Raw genomic sequence first — 22,956 nt, forward strand, 5'->3', positions numbered from 1 at the left:
TCTGACATTCTTATTGACGATGAAACACAGAAAATGCATCGGAATTAAATACATAGACACAATGCCGATACAAGTACAGGAGGACTGGCTCTTCTTACTGTCTATAATTTGATCCATTCCTGTGACACTAGTTATAAATTCTGATGCTTCACTTCAGGTTTACTGTCTCCCTCTGACCTTCTTATTGACAGTGAAACACAGAAATTGCATCGGAAATAAATAGAAAAGGCACAATGCTGACTTAAGTCATAGAAAACGGACTCTTCTTACTGTCTATGTTTTGAACCATTCCCGTGATACTAGTTATAGATTCCGATGCTTCACTTCAGGTTTACTGTATCCCTCAGATCTTCTTATTGACGATGAAACACAGAAATTGCATCGGAATTAAATACAAAAGCACAATGCCGACTTATGTACAAGGGAACTGACTCTTCTTACTGTCTATGTTTTAAACCATTCCTGCGACACTAGTTATAGATTCCGATGCTTCACTTCAGGTTTACTGTATACCACTCACCTTCGTATTGACGATGAAACACAGAAATTGCTTCGGAATTAAATACAAAAGGCACAATGCCAACTTAAGTACAAGAAAACTGACTCTTCTTACTGTCTTTGGTTTGAAGCATTCTCGAGACACTAGTTATAGATTCCGATGCTTCACTTCAGGTTTACTGTATCCCTCTGACCTTCTTATTGACGATGAAACATAGAAATTGCATCGGAAATAAATACAAAAGCACAACGCCGACTTAAGTACAAGAGAACTGACTCTTCCTACCGTCTATGTTTTGAACCATTCTTGAAACACTAGTTATAGATTCCGATGCTTCACTTCAGGTTTACTGTATCCCACTGACTTTCGTATTGACGATGAAACACAGAAATTGCATCGGAATTAAATACAAAAGGCACAATGCCGACTCCAGTACAAGAAGACTGGCTCTTCTTACTGTCTATGATTTGTACCATTCTTGTGACACTAGTTATAGATTCCGATGCTTCACTTCAGGTTTAGTGTATCGCTCTGACATTCATATTGACGATGAAACACAGCAATTGCATCGGAATTAAATATATAGGCACAATGCCGACTCAAGTACAAGAGGCTGGCCCTTCTTACTGTATATATTTTGAACCATTCCTGTGACACTAGTTATAAATTCCGATGCTTCACTTCAGGTTTACTGTCTCCCTCTGACCTTCTTATTGACAGTGACACACAGGTATTGCATCGGAATTAAATAGAAAAAGGACAATGCCGACTTAATTCCAAGAAAACTGACTCTTCTTACTGTCTATGTTTTGAACCATTCCTGTGACACTAGTTATAGATTCCGATGCTTCACTTCAGGTTTACTGTATCCCACGCACCTTCTTATTGACGATGAAACACAGAAATTGCATCGGAATTAAATACAAAAGGCACAATGCCGACTCAAGTACAGGTTGACAGGCTCTTCTTACTGTCTATGTTTTGAACCATTCCTGTGACACTAGTTATAGATTCCGATGCTTCACTTCATGTTTACTGTATCCCTCGGACCTTCTTATTGACTTTGAAACACAGAAATTGTATTGGAATTAAATAGAAAAGGCACAATGCCGACTTAAGTACAAGAATACTGATTCTTCTTACTATCTATGTTTTGGACCTTCCTGTGACACTAGTTATAGCTTCCGATGCTTCACTTCAGGTTTACTGTATCCCTCTGACAATCTTAATGACGATGAAACACAGATATTGCAATTGAATTAAATATAAAAGGCACAATGCCGACTTAAGTACAGTACAACTGACTCCTGTTACTGTCTATGATTTGAACCATTCCGGTGACACTAGTTATAGATTACGATGCTTCACTTCTGGTTTACTGTATCCCTCTGACCTTCTTATTGAAGATGAAACACAAAAATTGCATCGGAATTAAATACAAAAGACACAATGCCGACTTAAGTACAAAAAAACTGACTCTTCTTACAGTCTATGTTTTGAACCTTTCCTGTGACACTAGTTATAGATTCCGATTCTTCACTTCAGGTTTAGTGTATCCCTCTGACCTTCTTATTGACGATGGAACACAGAAATTGAATCGGAATTAAATTCAAAAGGCACAATGCAGACGTAAGTACAAGAAAACTGACTCTTCTTACTGTCTATGTTTTGAACCATTCCTGTGACACTAGTTATAGATTCCGATGCTTCACTTCAGGTTTACTGTATCCCTCTGACCTATTTATTGACGATGAAACACAGAAATTGCATCGGAATTAAATACAAAAGACACAATGCCGCCTTAAGTACGAGAAAACTGACCCTTCTTACTGTCAATGTTTTAAACCATTCATGTGACACTAGTTATAGATTCCGATGCTTCACTTCAGGTTTACTGTATCCCTCTGACCATGTTATTGACGATAAAACACAGAAATTGCATCGGAATTGTATTGAAAAGGCACAATGCCGACGTAGGTACAATAAAACTGACTCTTCTCACTATCTATGATTTGAACCATTCATGTGACACTAGTTATAGATTCCGATGCTTCACTTCAGGTTTACTGTATCTCTCTGAGCTTCTTATTGACGATGAAACACAGAAATTGCATCGGAATTAAATACAAAAGGCACAATGCCGACTTAAATGCAGGAAAACTGACTCTTCTTACTGTCTATGTTTTGAACCATTCCTGTGACACTAGATATGGATTCCGATGCTTCACTTCAGGTTAACTGCATCCCTCTGACCTTCTTATTGACGATGAAATACTGAAATTGCATCGGAATTAAATACAAAAGGCACAATGCCGACTTAAGTGCAAGAAAACTGACTCCTCTTACTGTGTATGATTTGAATCATTCGTGTGACACTAGTTATAGGTTACGATGCTTCACTTCAGGTTTACTGTATGCCTCTGACCTTCTTATTGACGATGAAACAGAGAAATTGCATCGCAATTAAATACAATAGGCACAATGCCGACTTAAGTAGAAGAAAACTGACTCTTCTTACTGTATATGTTTGAACCATTCCTGTGACACTAGTTATAGATTCCGATGCTTCACTTCAGGTTTATTGTATGCCTCTGACATTCTTAATGACGATGAAATAGAGAAATTGCATCGGAATTAAATACAATAGGCAAAATGCCGACTTAAGTAGAAGAAAACTGACTCTTCTTACTGTCTATGATTTGAACCATTCCTGTGACACTAGTTATAGATTCCGATGCTTCACTTCAGGTTTAATGTATCCCTCTGACCTTCTTATTGACTATGAAACACAGAAATTGCATCGGAATTAAATACAAAAGGCACAATGCCGACTTAAGTACAACAAAAATGATACTTCTTACTGTCTGTGTTTTGATGCTTTCCTGTGAGACCGGTTTTAGATTCCGATGCTTCACTTCAGGTTTACTGTATCCCTTGGACCTTCTTATTGACGACGAAACACTGAAATTGAATCAGAATTAAATAGAAAAGGCACAATGCTGACTTACGTACAAGAAAACTAACTCTTCTTACTGTCTATGATTTGAAACTTTCCTGTGAGACTAGTTTTAGATTCCGATGCTTCACTTCAGGTTTACTGTATCCCTTGGACCTTTTTTTTGACGATGAAACACAGAAATTGCATCGGAATTAAATACACAAGGCACAATGCCGACTTAAGTACAAGAAGACTGACTCTTCTTACTGACTACGTTTTGAACATTTCCTGTGAGACCAGTTTTAGATTCTGATGCTTCCCTATGTGTTTACTGTTTCCCTTGGACCTTCTTATTGACGATGAAACACAGAAACTGCATCAGAATTAAATACAAAAGGCAAAATGCCGACTTAAGTACAAGAACACTGACTCTTCCTACTAACTACGATTTCAACATTTCCTGTGTGACCAGTTTTAGATTCCGATCCTTCACTATATGCTTACTGTATCCCTTGGACCTTCTTATTGACGATGAAACACAGAAATTGCATTGGAGCTAAATGGTAAAGGCACAATGCCGACTTAAGTACAAGAAAACTGACTCTTCTTACTGTCTATGTTTTGAACCATTCCTGTGACACTAGCTATAGATTCAGATGCTTCACTTTAGGTTTAGTGTATCCCTCTGACATTCTTATTGACGATGAAACACAGAAATTGCATCGGAATTAAATATATAGGCACAATGCCGACTCAAGTACAAGAGGACTGGCTTTTCTTACTGTCCATATTTTGAACCATTCCTGTGACACTAGTTATAAATTCCGATGCTTCACTTCAGGTTTACGGTCTCCCTCTGACCTTTTTATTGACGATGGAACACAGAAATTCAATCGGAATTATATTCAAAAGGCACAATGCAGACGTAAGTACCAGAAAACTGACTCAACATACTGTCTATGTTTTGAGCCATTCCTGTGACACTAGTTATAGATTCCGATGCTTCACTTCAGGTTTACTGTATCCCTCTGACCTTCTTATTGACGATGAAACACAGAAATTGCATCGGAATTAAATACAAAAGGCACAATTCCGCCTTAAGTACAAGACAACTGACCCTTCTTACTTTCTATGATTTGAACCATTCATGTGACACTAGTTATAGATTCCGATGCTTCACTTCAGGTTTACTGTATCCCTCTGACCTTGTTATTGGCGATGAAACACAGAAATTGCATCGGAATTATATTCAAAAGGCACAATGCCGACTTAGGTACAAGAAAACTGACTCTTCTTACTGTCTTTGTTTGAACCATTCCTGTGACACTAGTTATAGGTTCCGATGCTTCACTTCAGGTTTACTGTATCCCTCTGACCGTCTTATTGACGATGAAACACAGAAATGGCATCGGAATTAAATACAAAAGGCACAATGTCGACTAAAGTACAAGAAAATTGACTCTTCTTACTGTCTATGTTTGAACCATTCCTGTGACACTAGTTATAGATTCCGATGCTTCACTTCAGGTTCACTGTATCCCTCTGACCGTCTTATTGACGATGAAACACAGAAATGGCATCGGAATTAAATACAAAAGGCACAACATCGAATAAAGAACAAGAAAACTGACTCTTCTTACTGTCTATGTTTGAACCATTCCTGTGTCACTAGTTATAGATTCCGATGCTTCACTTCAGGTTTACTGTATCTCTGTGACCTTCTAATTGACGATGAAACACAGAAATTGCATCGGAATTAAATACAAAAGGCACAATGCCACCTTAAGTACAAGACAACTGACCCTCCTTACTGTCTACGTTTTGAACCATTCATGTGACACTAGTTATAGATTCCGATGCTTAACTTCATTTGCACTGTATCCCTCTGACCTTGTTATTGGCGATGAAACACAGAAATTGCATCGGAATTATATTCAAAAGGCACAATGCCGACTTAGGTACAAGAAAACTGACTCTTCTTACTGTCTTTGTTTGAACCATTCCTGTGACACTAGTTATAGATTCCGATGCTTCACTTCAGGTTTACTGTATCCCTCTGACCATGTTATTGACGATAAAACACAGAAATTGCATCGGAATTGTATTGAAAAGGCACAATGCCGACGTAGGTACAATAAAACTGACTCTTCTCACTATCTATGATTTGAACCATTCATGTGACTCTAGTTATAGATTCCGATGCTTCACTTCAGGTTTACTGTATCTCTCTGAGCTTCTTATTGACGATGAAACACAGAAATTGCATCGGAATTAAATACAAAAGGCACAATGCCGACTTAAATACAGGAAAACTGACTCTTCTTACTGTCTATGTTTTGAACCATTCCTGTGACACTAGTTATGGATTCCGATGCTACACTTCAGGTTAACTGCATCCCTCTGACCTTCTTATTGACGATGAAATACTGAAATTGCATTGGAATTAAATACAAAAGGCACAATGCCGACTTAAGTACAAGAAAACTGACTCTTCTTACTGTGTATGATTTGAACCATTCGTGTGACACTAGTTATAGGTTACGATGCTTCACTTTAGGTTTACTGTATGCCTCTGACCTTCTTATTGACGATGAAACAGAGAAATTGCATCGCAATTAAATACAATAGGCTCAATGCCGACTTAAGTAGAAGAAAACTGACTCTTCTTACTGTATATGGTTGAACCATTCCTGTGACACTAGTTATAGATTCCGATGCTTCACTTCAGGTTTATTGTATGCCTCTGACCTTCTTAATGTCGATGAAATAGAGAAATTGCATCGGAATTAAATACAATAGGCACAATGCTGACTTAAGTAGAAGAAAACTGACTCTTCTTACTGTCTATGTTTTGAACCATTCCTGTGACACTAGTTATAGATTCCGATGCTTCACTTCAGGTTTAATGTATCCCTCTGACCTTCTTATTGACGATGAAACACAGAAATTGCATCGGAATTAAATACAAAAGGCACAATGCCGACTTAAGTACAACAAAAATGACTCTTCTTACTGTCTATGTTTTGAAGCTTTCCTGTGAGACCGGTTTTAGATTCCGATGCTTCACTTCAGGTTTACTGTATCCCTTGGACCTTCATATTGACGACAAAACACTGAAATTGAATCAGAATTAAATAGAAAAGGCACAATGCTGACTTACGTACAAGAAAACTAACTCTTCTTACTGTCTATGATTTGAACCTTTCCTGTGAGACTAGTTTTAGATTCCGATGCTTCACTTCAGGTTTACTGTATCCCTTGGACCTTTTTTTTGACGATGAAACACAGAAAGTGCATCGGAATTAAATACACAAGGCACAATGCCGACTTAAGTACAAGAAGACTGACTCTTCTTACTGACTACGTTTTGAACATTTCCTGTGAGACCAGTTTTAGATCCTGATGCTTCACTATATGTTTACTGTTTCCCTTGGACCTTCTTATTGACGATGAAACACAGAAACTGCATCAGAATTAAATACAAAAGGCAAAATGCCGACTTAAGTACAAGAACACTGACTCTTCCTACTAACTACGATTTCAACATTTCCTGTGTGACCAGTTTTAGATTCCGATCCTTCACTATATGTTTACTGTATCCCTTGGACCTTCTTATTGACGATGAAACACCGAACTTGCATTGGAGCTAAATAGAAAAGGCACAATGCCGACTTAAGTACAAGAAAACTGACTCTTCTTACTGTCTATGTTTTGAACCATTCCTGTGACACTAGTTATAGATTCCGATGCTTCACTTCAGGTCTACTGTATCTCTCTGACTTCCTATTGTCGATGAAACACAGAAATTGCATCGGAATTAAATAGAAAAGGCACAATGCCGACATAAGTACAAGAAGACTGGCTCTTCTTACTGTCTATGTTTTGAACCATTCCTGTGACACTAGCTATAGATTCAGATGCTTCACTTTAGGTTTAGTGTATCCCTCTGACATTCTTATTGACGATGAAACACAGAAATTGCATCGGAATTAAATATATAGGCACAATGCCGACTCAAGTACAAGAGGACTGGCTCCTCTTACTGTCCATATTTTGAACCATTCCTGTGACACTAGTTATAAATTCCGATGCTTCACTCTGGTTTACGGTCTCCCTCTGACCTTTTTATTGACGATGGAACACAGAAATTCAATCGGAATTATATTCAAAAGGCACAATGCAGACGTAAGTACCAGAAAACTGACTCATCTTACTGTCTATGTTTTGAACCATTCCTGTGACACTAGTTATAGATTCCGATGCTTCACTTCAGGTTTACTGTATCCCTCTGACCTTCTTATTGACGATGAAACACAGAAATTGCATCGGAATTAAATACAAAAGGCACAATTCCGCCTTAAGTGCAAGACAACTGACCCTTCTTACTTTCTATGATTTGAACCATTCATGTGACACTAGTTATAGATTCCGATGCTTCACTTCAGGTTTACTGTATCCCTCTGACCTTGTTATTGGCGATGAAACACAGAAATTGCATCGGAATTATATTCAAAAGGCACAATGCCGACTTAGGTACAAGAAAACTGGCTCTTCTTACTGTCTTTGTTTGAACCATTCCTGTGACACTAGTTATAGATTCCGATAATTCACTTCAGGTTTACTGTATCCCTCTGACCGTCTTATTGACGATGAAACACAGAAATGGCATCGGAATTAAATACAAAAGGCACAATGTCGACTAAAGTACAAGAAAACTGACTCTTCTTAGTGTCTATGTTTTGAGCCATTCCTGTGACACTAGTAATAGATTCCGATACTTCACTTCAGGTTTACTGTATCCCTCTGACCTTCTTATTGACGATGAAACACAATTATTGCATCGGAATTAAATACAAAAGGCACAATGCCGACTTAAGTACAAGAAAACTGACTCTTCCTACTGTCTATGTTTTGAGCCATTCCTGTGACACTAGTAATAGATTCCGATACTTCACTTCCGGTTTACTGTATCCCTCTGACCTTCTTATTGACGATGGAACACAGAAATTGAATCGGAATTAAATTCAAAAGGCACAATGCAGACGTAAGTACAAGAAAACTGACTCTTCTTACTGTCTATGTTTTGAACCATTCCTGTGACACTAGTTATAGATTCCGATGCTTCACTTCAGGTTTACTGTATCCCTCTGACCTATTTATTGACGATGAAACACAGAAATTGCATCGGAATTAAATACAAAAGACACAATGCCGCCTTAAGTACGAGAAAACTGACCCTTCTTACTGTCAATGTTTTAAACCATTCATGTGACACTAGTTATAGATTCCGATGCTTCACTTCAGGTTTACTGTATCCCTCTGACCATGTTATTGACGATAAAACACAGAAATTGCATCGGAATTGTATTGGAAAGGCACAATGCCGACGTAGGTACAATAAAACTGACTCTTCTCACTATCTATGATTTGAACCATTCATGTGACACTAGTTATAGATTCCGATGCTTCACTTCAGGTTTACTGTATCTCTCTGAGCTTCTTATTGACGATGAAACACAGAAATTGCATCGGAATTAAATACAAAAGGCACAATGCCGACTTAAATACAGGAAATCTGACTCTTCTTACTGTCTATGTTTTGAACCATTCCTGTGACACTAGTTATGGATTCCGATGCTTCACTTCAGGTTAACTGCATCCCTCTGACCTTCTTATTGACGATGAAATACTGAAATTGCATCGGAATTAAATACAAAAGGCACCATGCCGACTTAAGTGCAAGAAAACTGACTCTTCTTACTGTGTATGATTTGAATCATTCGTGTGACACTAGTTATAGGTTACGATGCTTCACTTCAGGTTTACTGTATGCCTCTGACCTTCTTATTGACGATGAAACAGAGAAATTGCATCGCAATTAAATACAATAGGCTCAATGCCGACTTAAGTAGAAGAAAACTGACTCTTCTTACTGTATATGTTTGAACCATTCCTGTGACACTAGTTATAGATTCCGATGCTTCACTTCAGGTTTATTGTATGCCTCTGACCTTCTTAATGACGATGAAATAGAGAAATTGCATCGGAATTAAATACAATAGGCAAAATGCCGACTTAAGTAGAAGAAAACTGACTCTTCTTACTGTCTATGTTTTGAACCATTCCTGTGACACTAGTTATAGATTCCGATGCTTCACTTCAGTTTTAATGTATCCCTCTGACCTTCTTATTGACGATGAAACACAGAAATTGCATCGGAATTAAATACAAAAGGCACAATGCCGACTTAAGTACAACAACAATGACTCTTCTTACTGTCTATGTTTTGAAGCTTTCCTGTGAGACCGGTTTTAGATTCCGATGCTTCACTTCAGGTTTACTGTATCCCTTGGACCTTCTTATTGACGACGAAACACTGAAATTGAATCAGAATTAAATAGAAAAGGCACAATGCTGACTTACGTACAAGAAAACTAACTCTTCTTACTGTCTATGATTTGAAACTTTCCTGTGAGACTAGTTCTAGATTCCAATGCTTCACTTCAGGTTTACTGTATCCCTTGGACCTTTTTTTTGACGATGAAACACAGAAATTGCATCGGAATTAAATACACAAGGCCCAATGCCGACTTAAGTACAAGAAGACTGACTCTTCTTACTGACTACGTTTTGAACATTTCCTGTGAGACCAGTTTTAGATTCTGATGCTTCACTGTATGTTTACTGTTTCCCTTGGACCTTCTTATTGACGATGAAACACAGAAACTGCATCAGAATTAAATACAAAAGGCAAAATGCCGACTTAAGTACAAGTACACTGACTCTTCCTACTAACTACGATTTCAACATTTCCTGTGTGACCAGTTTTAGATTCCGAACCTTCACTATATGTTTACTGTATCCCTTGGACCTTCTTATTGACGATGAAACACAGAAATTGCATTGGAGCTAAATAGTAAAGGCACAATGCCGACTTAAGTACAAGAAAACTGACTCTTCTTACTGTCTATGCTTTGAACCATTCCTGTGACACTAGTTATACATTCCGATGCTTCACTTCAGGTATACTGTATCACTCTGACTTCCTATTGTCGATGAAACACAGAAATTGCATCGGAATTAAATAGAAAAGGCACAATGCCGACATAAGTACAAGAAGACTGGCTCTTCTTACTGTCTATGTTTTGAACCATTCCTGTGACACTAGCTATAGATTCCGATGCTTCACTTCAGGTTTACTGTATCCCTCTGACCTTGTTATTGGCGATGAAACACAGAAATTTCATCGGAATTATATTCAAAAGGCACAATGCCGACTTAGGTACAAGAAAACTTACTCTTCTTACTGTCTTTGTTTGAACCATTCCTGTGACACTAGTTATAGATTCCGATGCTTCACTTCAGGTTTACTGTATCACTCTGACCATGTTATTGACGATAAAACACAGAAATTGCATCGGAATTGTATTGAAAAGGCACAATCCCGACGTAGGTACAATAAAACTGACTCTTCTCACAATCTATGATTTGAACCATTCATGTGACACTAGTTATAGATTCCGATGCTTCACTTCAGGTTTACTGTATCTCTCTGAGCTTCTTATTGACGATGAAACACAGAAATTGCATCGGAATTAAATACAAAAGGCACAATGCCGACTTAAATACAGGAAAACTGACTCTTCTTACTGTCTAAGTTTTGAACCATTCCTGTGACACTAGTTATGGATTCCGATGCTTCAGTTCAGGTTAACTGCATCCCTCTGACCTTCTTATTGACGATGAAATACTGAAATTGCATCGGAATTAAATACAAAAGGCACAATGCCGACTTAAGTGCACGAAAACTGACTCTTCTTACTGTGTATGATTTGAACCATTCGTGTGACACTAGTTATAGGTTACGATGCTTCACTTCAGGTTTACTGTATGCCTCTGACCTTCTTATTGACAATGAAACAGAGAAATTGCATCGCAATTAAATACAATAGGCTCAATGCCGACTTAAGTAGAGGAAAACTGACTCTTCTTACTGTATATGTTTGAACCATTCCTGCGACACTAGTTATAGATTCCGATGCTTCACTTCAGGTTTATTGTATGCCTCTGACCTTCTTAATGACGATGAAATAGAGAAATTGCATCGGAATTAAATACAATAGGCACAATGCCGACTTAAGTAGAAGAAAACTGACTCTTCTTACTGTCTATGTTTTGAACCATTCCTGTGACACTAGTTATAGATTCCGATGCTTCACTTCAGGTTTAATGTATCCCTCTGACCTTCTTATTGACGATGAAACACAGAAATTGCATCGGAATTAAATACAAAAGGCACAATGCCGACTTAAGTACAACAAAAATGACTCTTCTTACTGTCTATGCTTTGAAGCTTTCCTGTGAGACCGGTTTTAGATTCCGATGCTTCACTTCAGGTTTACTGTATCCCTTGGACCTTCATATTGACGACGAAACACTGAAATTGAATCAGAATTAAATAGAAAAGGCACAATGCTGACTTACGTACAAGAAAACTAACTCTTCTTACTGTCTATGATTTGAGCCTTTCCTGTGAGACTAGTTTTAGATTCCGATGCTTCACTTCAGGTTTACTGTATCCCTTGGACCTTTTTTTTGACGACGAAACACAGAAATTGCATCGGAATTAAATACACAAGGCACAATGCCGACTTAAGTACAAGAAGACTGACTCTTCTTACTGACTACGTTTTGAACATTTCCTGGGAGTCCAGTTTCAGATCCTGATGCTTCACTATATGTTTACTGTTTCCCTTGGACCTTCTTATTGACGATGAAACACAGAAACTGCATCAGAATTAAATACAAAAGGCAAAATGCCGACTTAAGTACAAGAACACTGACTCTTCCTACTAACTACGATTTCAACATTTCCTGTGTGACCAGTTTTAGATTCTGATGCTTCACTATATGTTTACTGTTTCCCTTGGACCTTCTTATTGACGATGAAACACAGAAATTGCATTAGAATTCAATGCAAAAGGCACAGTGCCGACTTAAGAACTAGAACACTGACTCTTCTTACTATCTATGTTTTGAACCATTCCTGTGACACTAGTTATAGATTCCGATGCTTCACTTCAGGTGTACTGAATCTCTCTGACCTTCTTATTGTCGATGAAACACAGAAATTGCATCGGAATTAAATATAAAAGGCACAATGCCGACTCAAGTACAAGAAGACCGGCTCTTCTTACAGTCTATGTTTTGAAACTTTCCTGTGAGACCGGTTTTAGATTCCGATGCTTTACTTCAGGTTTACTGTATCCCTTGGACCTTCTTATTGATGACGAAACACAGAAATTGCATCGGAATTAAATAGGAAAGGCACAATAAAGACTTAAGTACAAGAAAACTGACTCTCCTTACTGTCTATGTTTTGAACCATTCCTGTGACACTAGTTACGCATTCCGATGCTTCACTTCAGGTTTACTGTATCCCTCTGACCTTCTTATTGACGATGAAACACAGAAATTGCATCGGAATTAAATACATAGGCACAATGCCGACTCAAGTACAAGAAGACTGGCTCCTCTTACTGTCTATGTTTTGAACCATTCCTGTGACACTAGTTATGAATTCCGATGCTTCACTTCAGGTTTACTGTATCCCTCTGACTTTCTTATTGACAATGAAACACAGAAATTCCATCGGAATTAAATAGAAAAGGCACAATGCCGACATAAGTACAAGAAAACTGACTCTTCTTACTGTCTAAGTTTTGAAGCATTCTGGAGACACTAGTTATAGATTCCGATGTTTCACTTCAGGTTTACTGTATACCTCTGACATTCTTATTGACGATGAAACACAGAAATTGCATCGGAATTAAATACAAAAGCACAATGCCGACTTAAGTACAAGAGAACTGACTCTTCCTACTGTCTATGCTTTGAACCATTCCTGTGACACTAGTTATAGATTCCGATGATTCACTTCGGGTTTACAGTATCCCACTGACCTTTTTATTGACGATGAAACACAGAAATTGCATCGGAATTAAATATAAAAGGCACAATGCCGACTCCAGTACAAGAAGACTGGCTCTTCTTACTGTCTATGTTTTGAACCATTCCTGTGACACTAGTTATAGATTGCTATTCTTCACATTAGGTTTACTGTATCCATCTGACATTCTTATTGACGATGAAACACAGAAATTGCATCAGAATTAAATACAAAAGGCACAATGCCGACTAAACTACAAGAAGACTGGCTCTTCTTACTGTCTATGATTTGAACAATTCCTGTAACACTAGTTATAGATTCCGATGCTTCACTTCAGGTTTACTGTATCCCTCGGACCTTCTTATTGACGACGAAACACTAAAATTGAATCAGAATTAAATAGAAAAGTCACAATGCTGACATAAGTACAAGAAAACTGACTCTTCCTATTAACTACGATTTCAACATTTCCTGTGTGACCAGTTTTAGAGTCCGATCCTTCACTAAATGTTTACTGTATCCCATGGCCCATCTTAATGACGATGAAACACAGATATTGCAATTGAATTAAATATAAAAGGCACAATGCCGACTTAAGTACAAGACCACTGACTCCTCTTACTGTCTATGCTTTGAACCATTCCTTTGACACTAGTTACACATTCCGATGTTTCACTTCAGGTTTACTGTATCCCTCTGACCTTCTTATTGACGATGAAACACAGAAATTGCATCGTAATTAAATACATAGGCACAATGCCGACTCAAGTACAAGAAGACTGGCTCCTCTTACTGTCTATGTTTTGAACCATTCCTGTGACAATAGTAATAGATTCCGATGCTTCACTTCAGGTTTACTGTATCCCTCTGACCTTCTTATTGACAGTGAAACACAGAAATTGCATCGGAATTAAATGGAAAAGGCACAATGCCGACTTAACTACAAGAAAACTGACTCTTCTTACTGTCTATGTTTTGAAGCATTCTCGTGACACTAGTTACAGATTCTGATGCTTCACTTCAGGTTCACTGTATCCCTCTGACCTTCTTATTGACGATGAAACACAGAATTGCATCGGAAATAAATACAAAAGCAGAATGCCGACTTAAGTACAAGAGAACTGACTCTTCCTACTGTCTATGTTTTGAACCATTCCTGTGACACTAGTTATAGATTACGATGCTTAACTTCGGGTTTACTGTATCCCACTGACCTTCTAATTGACGATAAAACACAGAAATTGCATCGGAATTACTTACAAAAGGCACAATGCCGACTCAAGTACAAGAAGACTGGCTCCTCTTACTGTCTATGTTTTGAACCATTCCGGTGACACTAGTTATAGATTCCGATGCTTCACTTCAGGTTTACTGTATCCCTCTGACCTTGTTATTGACGATGAAACACAGAAATTGCATCGGACTTACATTCAAAAGGCACAATGCCGAATTAGGTACAAGAAAACTGACTCTTCTTACTGTCTTTGTTTGAACCATTCCTGTGACACTAGTTATAGATTCCGATGCTTCACTTCAGGTTTACTGTATCCCTCTGACCGTCTTATTGACGATGAAACACAGAAATGGCATCGGAATTAAATACAAAAGGCACAATGTCGACTAAAGTACATGAAAACTGACTCTGCTTACTGTCTATGTTTTCAACCATTCCTGTGACACTAGTAAAAGATTCCGATGCTTCACTTCAGGTTTACTATATCCCTCTGACCTCCTTATTGACGATGAACACCGAAATTGCATCGGAAATAAATACAAAAGGCACAATACCGACTTAAGTACAAGAAAACTGACTCTTCTTACTGTCTATGTTTTGAACCATTCCTGTGACACTAGTTATAGATTCCGATGCTTCACTTCAGGTTTACTGTATCCCTCCGACCTTCTTATTGATGATGAAACACAGAAATTGCATCGGAATTTAATGGAAAAGGCACAATGCCGTCTTAAGTACAAGAAATCTGACTCTTCTTACTGTCTATGTTTTGAACCATTCCTGAAACACTAGTTATTGATTCCGATGCTTCACTTTAGGTTTACTGTATCCCTCTGACCTTCTTACTGACGATGAAACACAGATATTGCCTCGGAATTAAATACAAAAGGCACAATGCCGACTTAAGTACAAGAAAACTGACTCTTCTTACTGTCTATGTTTTGAACCATACCTGTGACTCTAGTGATAGATTGCGATGCTTCACTTCAGGTTTACTGTATATCTCTGACCTTCTTATTGACGATGAAACACAGAAATTGCATCGGAATTAAATACAAAAGGCACAATGCTGACTTAAGTACAAGAAAACTGACTCTTCTTACTGTCTATGTTTTGAACCGTCATGTGACACTAGTTATAGATTCCGATGCTTCACTTCAGGTTTACTGCATCACTCTGACCTTCTTATTGACGACGAAACACAGAAATTGCATCGGAATTAAATACAAAAGGCACAATGCCAACTTAAGTACAAGAAAACTAACTCTTCTTACTGTCTATGTTTTGAACCATTCCTGTGACACTAGTTATAGATTCCGATGCTTCCCTTCAGGTTTACTGAATCCCTCTGATCTTCTTATTGACGATGAAACGAAGAATTTGCATTCTAATTAAATACAAAAGACACAATGCCGACTTAAGTACAGGAAAACTGACTCTTCTTACTGTCTATGTATTGAACCATTCCTGTGACACTAGTTATAGATTCCGATGCTTCACTTCTGGTTTACTGTATCCCTCTGACCTTCTTATTGACAGTGAAACACAGAAATTGCATCGGAATTAAATGGAAAAGGCACAATGCCGACTTAACTACAAGAACACTGACTCTTCTTACTGTCTATGTTTTGAAGCATTCTCGTGACACTAGTTATAGATTCTGATGCTTCACTTCAGGTTCACTGTATCCCTCTGACCTTCTTATTCACGATGAAACACAGAATTGCATCGGAATTAAATACAAAAGCAGAATGCCGACTTAAGTACAAGAGAACTGACTCTTCCTACTGTCTATGTTCTGAACCATTCCTGTGACACTAGTTATAGATTACGATGCTTAACTTCGGGTTTACCGTATCCCACTGACCTTCTTATTGACGATAAAACACAGAAATTGCATCGGAATTAATTACAAAAGGCACAATGCCGACTCAAGTACAAGAAGACTGGCTCCTCTTAATGTCTATGTTTTGAACCATTCCTGTGACACTAGTTATAGATTCCGATGCTTCACTTCAGGTTTACTGTATCCCTCTGACCTTGTTATTGACGATGACACACAGAAATTGCATCGGACTTATATTCAAAAGGCACAATGCCGACTTAGGTACAAGAAAACTGACTCTTCTTACTGTCTTTGTTTGAACCATTCCTGTGACACTAGTTATAGAATCCGAAGCTTCACTTCAGGTTTACTGTATCCCTCTGACCGTCTTATTGACGATGAAACACAGAAATGGCATCGGAATTAAATACAAAAGGCACAATGTCGACTAAAGTACAAGAAAACTGACTCTACTTACTGTCTATGTTTTCAACCATTCCTGTGACACTAGTAAAAGATTCCGATGCCTCACTTCAGGTTTACTATATACCTCTGACCTCCTTATTGACGATGAACACCGAAATTGCATCGGAAATAAATACAAAAGGCACAATGCCGACTTAAGTACAAGAAAACTGACTCTTCTTACTGTCTATGTTTTGAACCATTCCTGTGACACTAGTTATAGATTCCGATGCTTCACTTCAGGTTTACTGTATCCCTCTGACTTTCTTATTGATGATGAAACACAGAAAGTGCATCGGAATTTAATGGACAAGGCACAATGCCGACTTAAGTACAAGAAAACTGACTCTTCTTACTGTCTATGTTTTGAACCATTCCTGACACACTAGTTATTGATTCCGATGCTTCACTTTCGGTTTACTGTATCCCTCTGACCTTCTTACTGACGATGAAACACAGAAATTGCATCGGAATAAAATACGAAAGGCACAATGCCGACTTAAGTACAAGAAAACTGACTATTCTTACTGTCTTCGTTTGAACCATACCTGTGACACTAGTTATAGATTCCGATGCTTCACTTCAGGTTTATTGTATATCTCTGACCTTCTTATTGACGATGAAACACAGAAATTGCATCGGAATTAAATACAAAAGGCACAATGCTGACTTAAGTACAAGAAAACTGACTCTTCTTACTGTCTATGTTTTGAACCTTTCATGTGACACTAGTTATAGATTCCGATGCTTCACTTCAGGTTTACTGTATCACTCTGACCTTCTTATTGACGACCAAACACAGAAATTGCATCGGAATTAAATACAAAAGACACAATGCCGACTTAAGTACAAGAAAACTGACTCTTTATACTGTCTTTGTTTGAACCATTCCTGTGACACTAGTTATAGATTCCGATGATTCCCTTCAGGTTTACTGTATCCCTCTGACCTTCTTATTGACGATGAAACACAGAAATTGCATTGGAATTAAATACAAAAGACACAATGCCGACTTAAGTACAGGAAAACTGACTCTTCTTACTGTCTATGTTTTGAACCATTCCTGTGACACTAGTTATAGATTCCGATGCTTCACTTCAGGTTTACTGTATCCCTCTGACCTTCTTATTGACGATGAAACACTGAAATTGCATCGGTATTAAATACAAAAGGCACAATGCCGACTTAAGTACAAGAAAACTGACTCTTCTTACAGTCTATGTTTTGACCCATTCCTGTGACACTAGTTATAGGTTCCGATGATTCACTTCAGGTTTACTGTATGCCTCTAACCTTCTTGTTGACGATGAAACAGAGAAATTGCATCGGAATTAAATACAATAGGCACAATGCCTACTTAAGTAGAAGAAAACTGACTGTTCTCACTGTCTGTGTTTTGAACCATTCCTATGACACTTGTTATAGATTCCGATGCTTCACTTCACGTTTACCGTATCCCTCTGGGCTTCTTATTGACGATGAAACTCAGAAATTGCATCGGAATTAAATACACAATGCACAATGCCGACTTAAGTACAAGAAGACTGACTCTTCTTAATGACTACGTTTTGAACATTTCCTGTGAGACCAGTTTTAGATTCTGATGCTTCACTATATGTTTACTATTTCCCTTGGACCTTCTTATTGACGATGAAACACAGAATTTGCATCGGAATTCAATGCAAAAGGCACAATGCCGAGTGAAGTAGAAGAACACTGACTCTTCTTACTATCTATGTTTGAACCATTCCTGTGACACTAGTTATTGATTCCGATGCTTAACTTAAGGTGTACTGTATCCCTCTGACCTTCTTATTGTCGATGAAACACTGAAATTGCATCGGAATTAAATACAAAATGCACAATGCCGACTCAAGTACAAGAAGACTGGCTCTTCTTACAGTCTATGTTTTGAAACTATCCTGTGAGACCGGTTTTAGATTCCGATGCTTTACTTCAGGTTTACTGTATCCCTTGGACATTCTTATTGACGACGAAACACAGAAATTGCATCGGAATTAAATAGAAAAGGCACAATAAAGACTTAAGTACAAGAAAACTGACTCTCCTTACTGTCTATGTTTTGAACCATTCCTGTGACACTAGTTACACATTCCGATGTTTCACTTCAGGTTTACTGTATCCCTCTGACCATCTTATTGACGATGAAACACAGAAATTGCATCGGAATTAAATACATAGGCACAATGCCGACTCAAGTACAAGAAGACTGGCTCCTCTTACTGTCTATGTTTTGAACCATTCCTGTGACACTATTTATAGATTCCGATGCTTCTCTTCAGGTTTACTGTATCCCTCTGATTTTCTTATTGACAATGAAACACAGAAATTCCATCGGAATTAAATATAAAAGGCACAATGCCAACATAATTACAAGAAAACTGACTCTTCTTACTGTCTATGTTTTGAAGCATTCTCGAGACACTAGTTATAGACTCCGATGTTTCACTTCAGGTTTACTGTATCCCTCTGACCTTCTTATTGACGATGAAACACAGAAATTGCATCGGAATTAAATACAAAAGCACAATGCAGACTTAAGTACAAGAGAACTGACTCTTCCTACTTTCTATGTTTTGATCCATTCCTGTGACACTAGTTATAGATTCCGATGATTCACTTCGGGTTTACTGTATCCCACTGACTTTTTTATTGACGATGAAACACAAAAATTGCATCGGAATTTAATACAAAAGGCACAATGCCGACTCCAGTACAAGAAGACTGGCTCTTCTTAATGTCTATGTTTTGAACCATTCCTGTGACACTAGTTATAGATTCCGACACTTCACTTCATGTATACAGTATCTCTCTGACCTTCTTATTGTCGATGAAACACAGATATTGCATCAGAATTAAATACAAAAGGCACAATGCCGACTTGAGTACAAGGAAACTGACTCTCCTTACTGTCTATGTTTTGAACCATTCCTTTGACACTAGTTACACATTCCGATGCTTCACTTCAGGTTTACTGTATCCCTCTGACCTTCTTATTAACGATGAAACACAGAAATTGCATCGTAATTAAATACATAGGCACAATGCCGACTCAAGTACAAGAAGACTGGCTCCTGTTACTGTCTATGTTTTGAAACATTCCTGTGACAATAGTTATAGATTCCGATGCTTCACTTCAGGTTTACTGTATCCCTCTGACCTTCTTATTGACAGTGAAGCACAGAAATTGCATCGGAATTAAATGGAAAAGGCATCATGCCGATTTAACTACAAGAAAACTGACTCTTCTTACTGTCTATGTTTTGAAGCATTCTCGTGACACTAGTTATAGATTCCGACGCTTCACTTCTGGTTCACTGTATCCCTCTGACCCTCTTATTGACGATGAAACACAGAATTGCATCGGAATTAAATACAAAAGCAGAATGCCGACTTAAGTACAAGAGAAGTGACTCTTCCTACTGTCTATGTTTTGAACCATTCCTGTGACACTAGTTATAGATTACGATGCTTAACTTCGGGTTTACTGTATCCCACTAACCTTCTTATTGACGATGAAACACAGAAATTGCATCGGAATTAATTACAAAAGGCACAATGCCGACTCAAGTACAAGAAGACTGGCTCCTCATACTGTCTATGCTTCGAACCATTCCTGTGACACTAGTTATAGATTCCGATGCTTCACTTGAGGTTTACTGTATCCCTCTGACCTTGTTATTGACGATGAAACACAGAAATTGCATCGGAATTATATTCAAAAGGCACAATGCCGACTTAGGTTCAAGAAAACTGACTCTTCTTGCTGTCTTTGTTTGAACCATTCCTGTGACACTAGTTATAGATTCTGATGCTTCACTTCAGGTTTACTGTGTCCCTCTGACTGTCTTATTGACGATGAAACACAGAAATGGCATCGGAATTAAACACAAAAGGCACAATGTCGACTAAAGTACAAGAAAACTGACTCTTCTTACTGTCTATGTTTTCAACCATTCCTGTGACACTAGTTAAAGATTCCGATGCTTCACTTCACGTTTACTGTATCCCTCTGAGCTACTTATTGTCGATGAAACACAGAAATTGCATCGGAATTAAATACAAAAGGCACAATGCCGACTCAAGTACAAGAAGACTGGCTCTTCTTACAGTCTATGTTTTGAAACTTTCCTGTGAGACCGGTTTTAGATTCCGATGCATTACTTCAGGTTTACTGTATCCCTTGGACCTTCTTATTGACGACGAAACACAGAAATTGCATCGGAATTAAATAGAAAAGGCGCAATAAAGACTTAAGTACAAGAAAACTGACACTCCTTACTGTCTATGTTTTGGACCATTCCTTTGACACTAGTTACACATTCCGATGCTTCACTTCAGGTTTACTGTATCCCTCTGACCTTCTTATTGACGATAAAACACAGAAATTGTATCGTAATTAAATACATAGGCACAATGCCGATTTAAGTACAAGAAGACTGGCTCCTCTAACTGTCTATGATTTGAACCATTCCTGTGACAATAGTGATAGATTCCGATGCTTCACTTCAGGTTTACTGTATCCCTCTGACCTTCATATTGACAATGAAACCCAGAAATTGCATCGGAATTAAATGGAAAAGGCACAATGCCAACTTAACTACAAGAAAACTGACTCTGCTTACTGTCTATGTTTTGAAGCATTCTCGTGACACTAGTTATAGATCCCGATGTTTCACTTCAGGTTCACTGTATCTCTCTGACCTTCTTATTGACGATGAAACACAGAATTGCATCGGAATTAAATACAAAAGCAGAATGCCGACTTAAGTACAAGAGAACTGACTCTTCCTACTGTCTATGTTTTGAACCATTCCTGTGACACTAGTTATAGATTACGATGCTTAACTTCGGGTTTACTGTATCCCACTGACCTTCTTATTGACGATGAAACACAGAAATTGCATCGGAATTAATTACAAAAGGCACAATGCCGACTCAAGGACAAGAAGACTGGCTCCTCTTACTGTCTATGTTTTGAACCATTCCTGTGACACTAGTTATAGATTCCGATGCTTCACTTGAGGTTTACTGTATCCCTCTGACCTTGTTATTGACGATGAAACACAGAAATTGCATCGGAATTATATTCAAAAGGCACAATGCCGACTTAGGTACAGGAAAACTGACACTTTATACTGTCTTTGTTTGAACCATTCCTGTGACACTAGTTATAGATTCCGATGCTTCACTTTAGGTTTAGTGAATCCCTCTGACATTCTTATTGACGATGAAACTCAGAAATGGCATCAGAATTAAATACAAAAGGCACAATGTCGACTAAAGTACATGAAAACTGACTCTTCTTACTGTCTATGTTTTCAACCATTCCTGTGACACTAGTTAAAGATTCCGATGCTTCACTTCAGGTTTACTATATCCCTCTGACCTTCTTATTGACGATGAACACAGAAATTGCATCGGAAATAAATACCAAAGGCACAATGCCGACTTAAGTACAGGAAAACTGACTCTTCTTACTGTCTATGATTTGAACCATTCCTGTGACACTAGTTATAGATTCCGATGCTTCACTTCTGGTTTACTGTATCCCTCTGACATTCTTATTGACGATGAAACACAGAAGTGGCATCGGAATTAAATACAAAAGGCACAATGCCGCCTTAAGTAGAAGACAACTGACCCTTCTTACTGTCTATGTTTTGAACCATTTATGTGACACAAGTTATAGATTCCGATGCTTCACTTCAGGTTTACTGTATCCCTCTGACCTTGTTATTGACGATGAAACACAGAAATTGCATCGGAATTATATTCAAAAGGCACAATGCCGACTTAGGTACAAGATAACTGACTCTTTATACTGTCTTTGTTTGAACCATTCCTGTGACACTAGTTATAGATTCCGATGCCTCACTTTAGGATTAGTGTATCCCTCTGACATTCTTATTGACGATGAAACACAGAAATTGCATCGGAATTAAATATATAGGCACAATGCCGACTCAAGTACAAGAGGACTGGCTCTTCTTACTGTCTATATTTTGAACCATTCGTGTGACAC

The sequence above is a fragment of the Schistocerca americana genome, chromosome 9 (genome assembly GCF_021461395.2).
Source record: "Schistocerca americana isolate TAMUIC-IGC-003095 chromosome 9, iqSchAmer2.1, whole genome shotgun sequence".
NCBI lineage: Eukaryota > Metazoa > Arthropoda > Insecta > Orthoptera > Acrididae > Schistocerca > Schistocerca americana.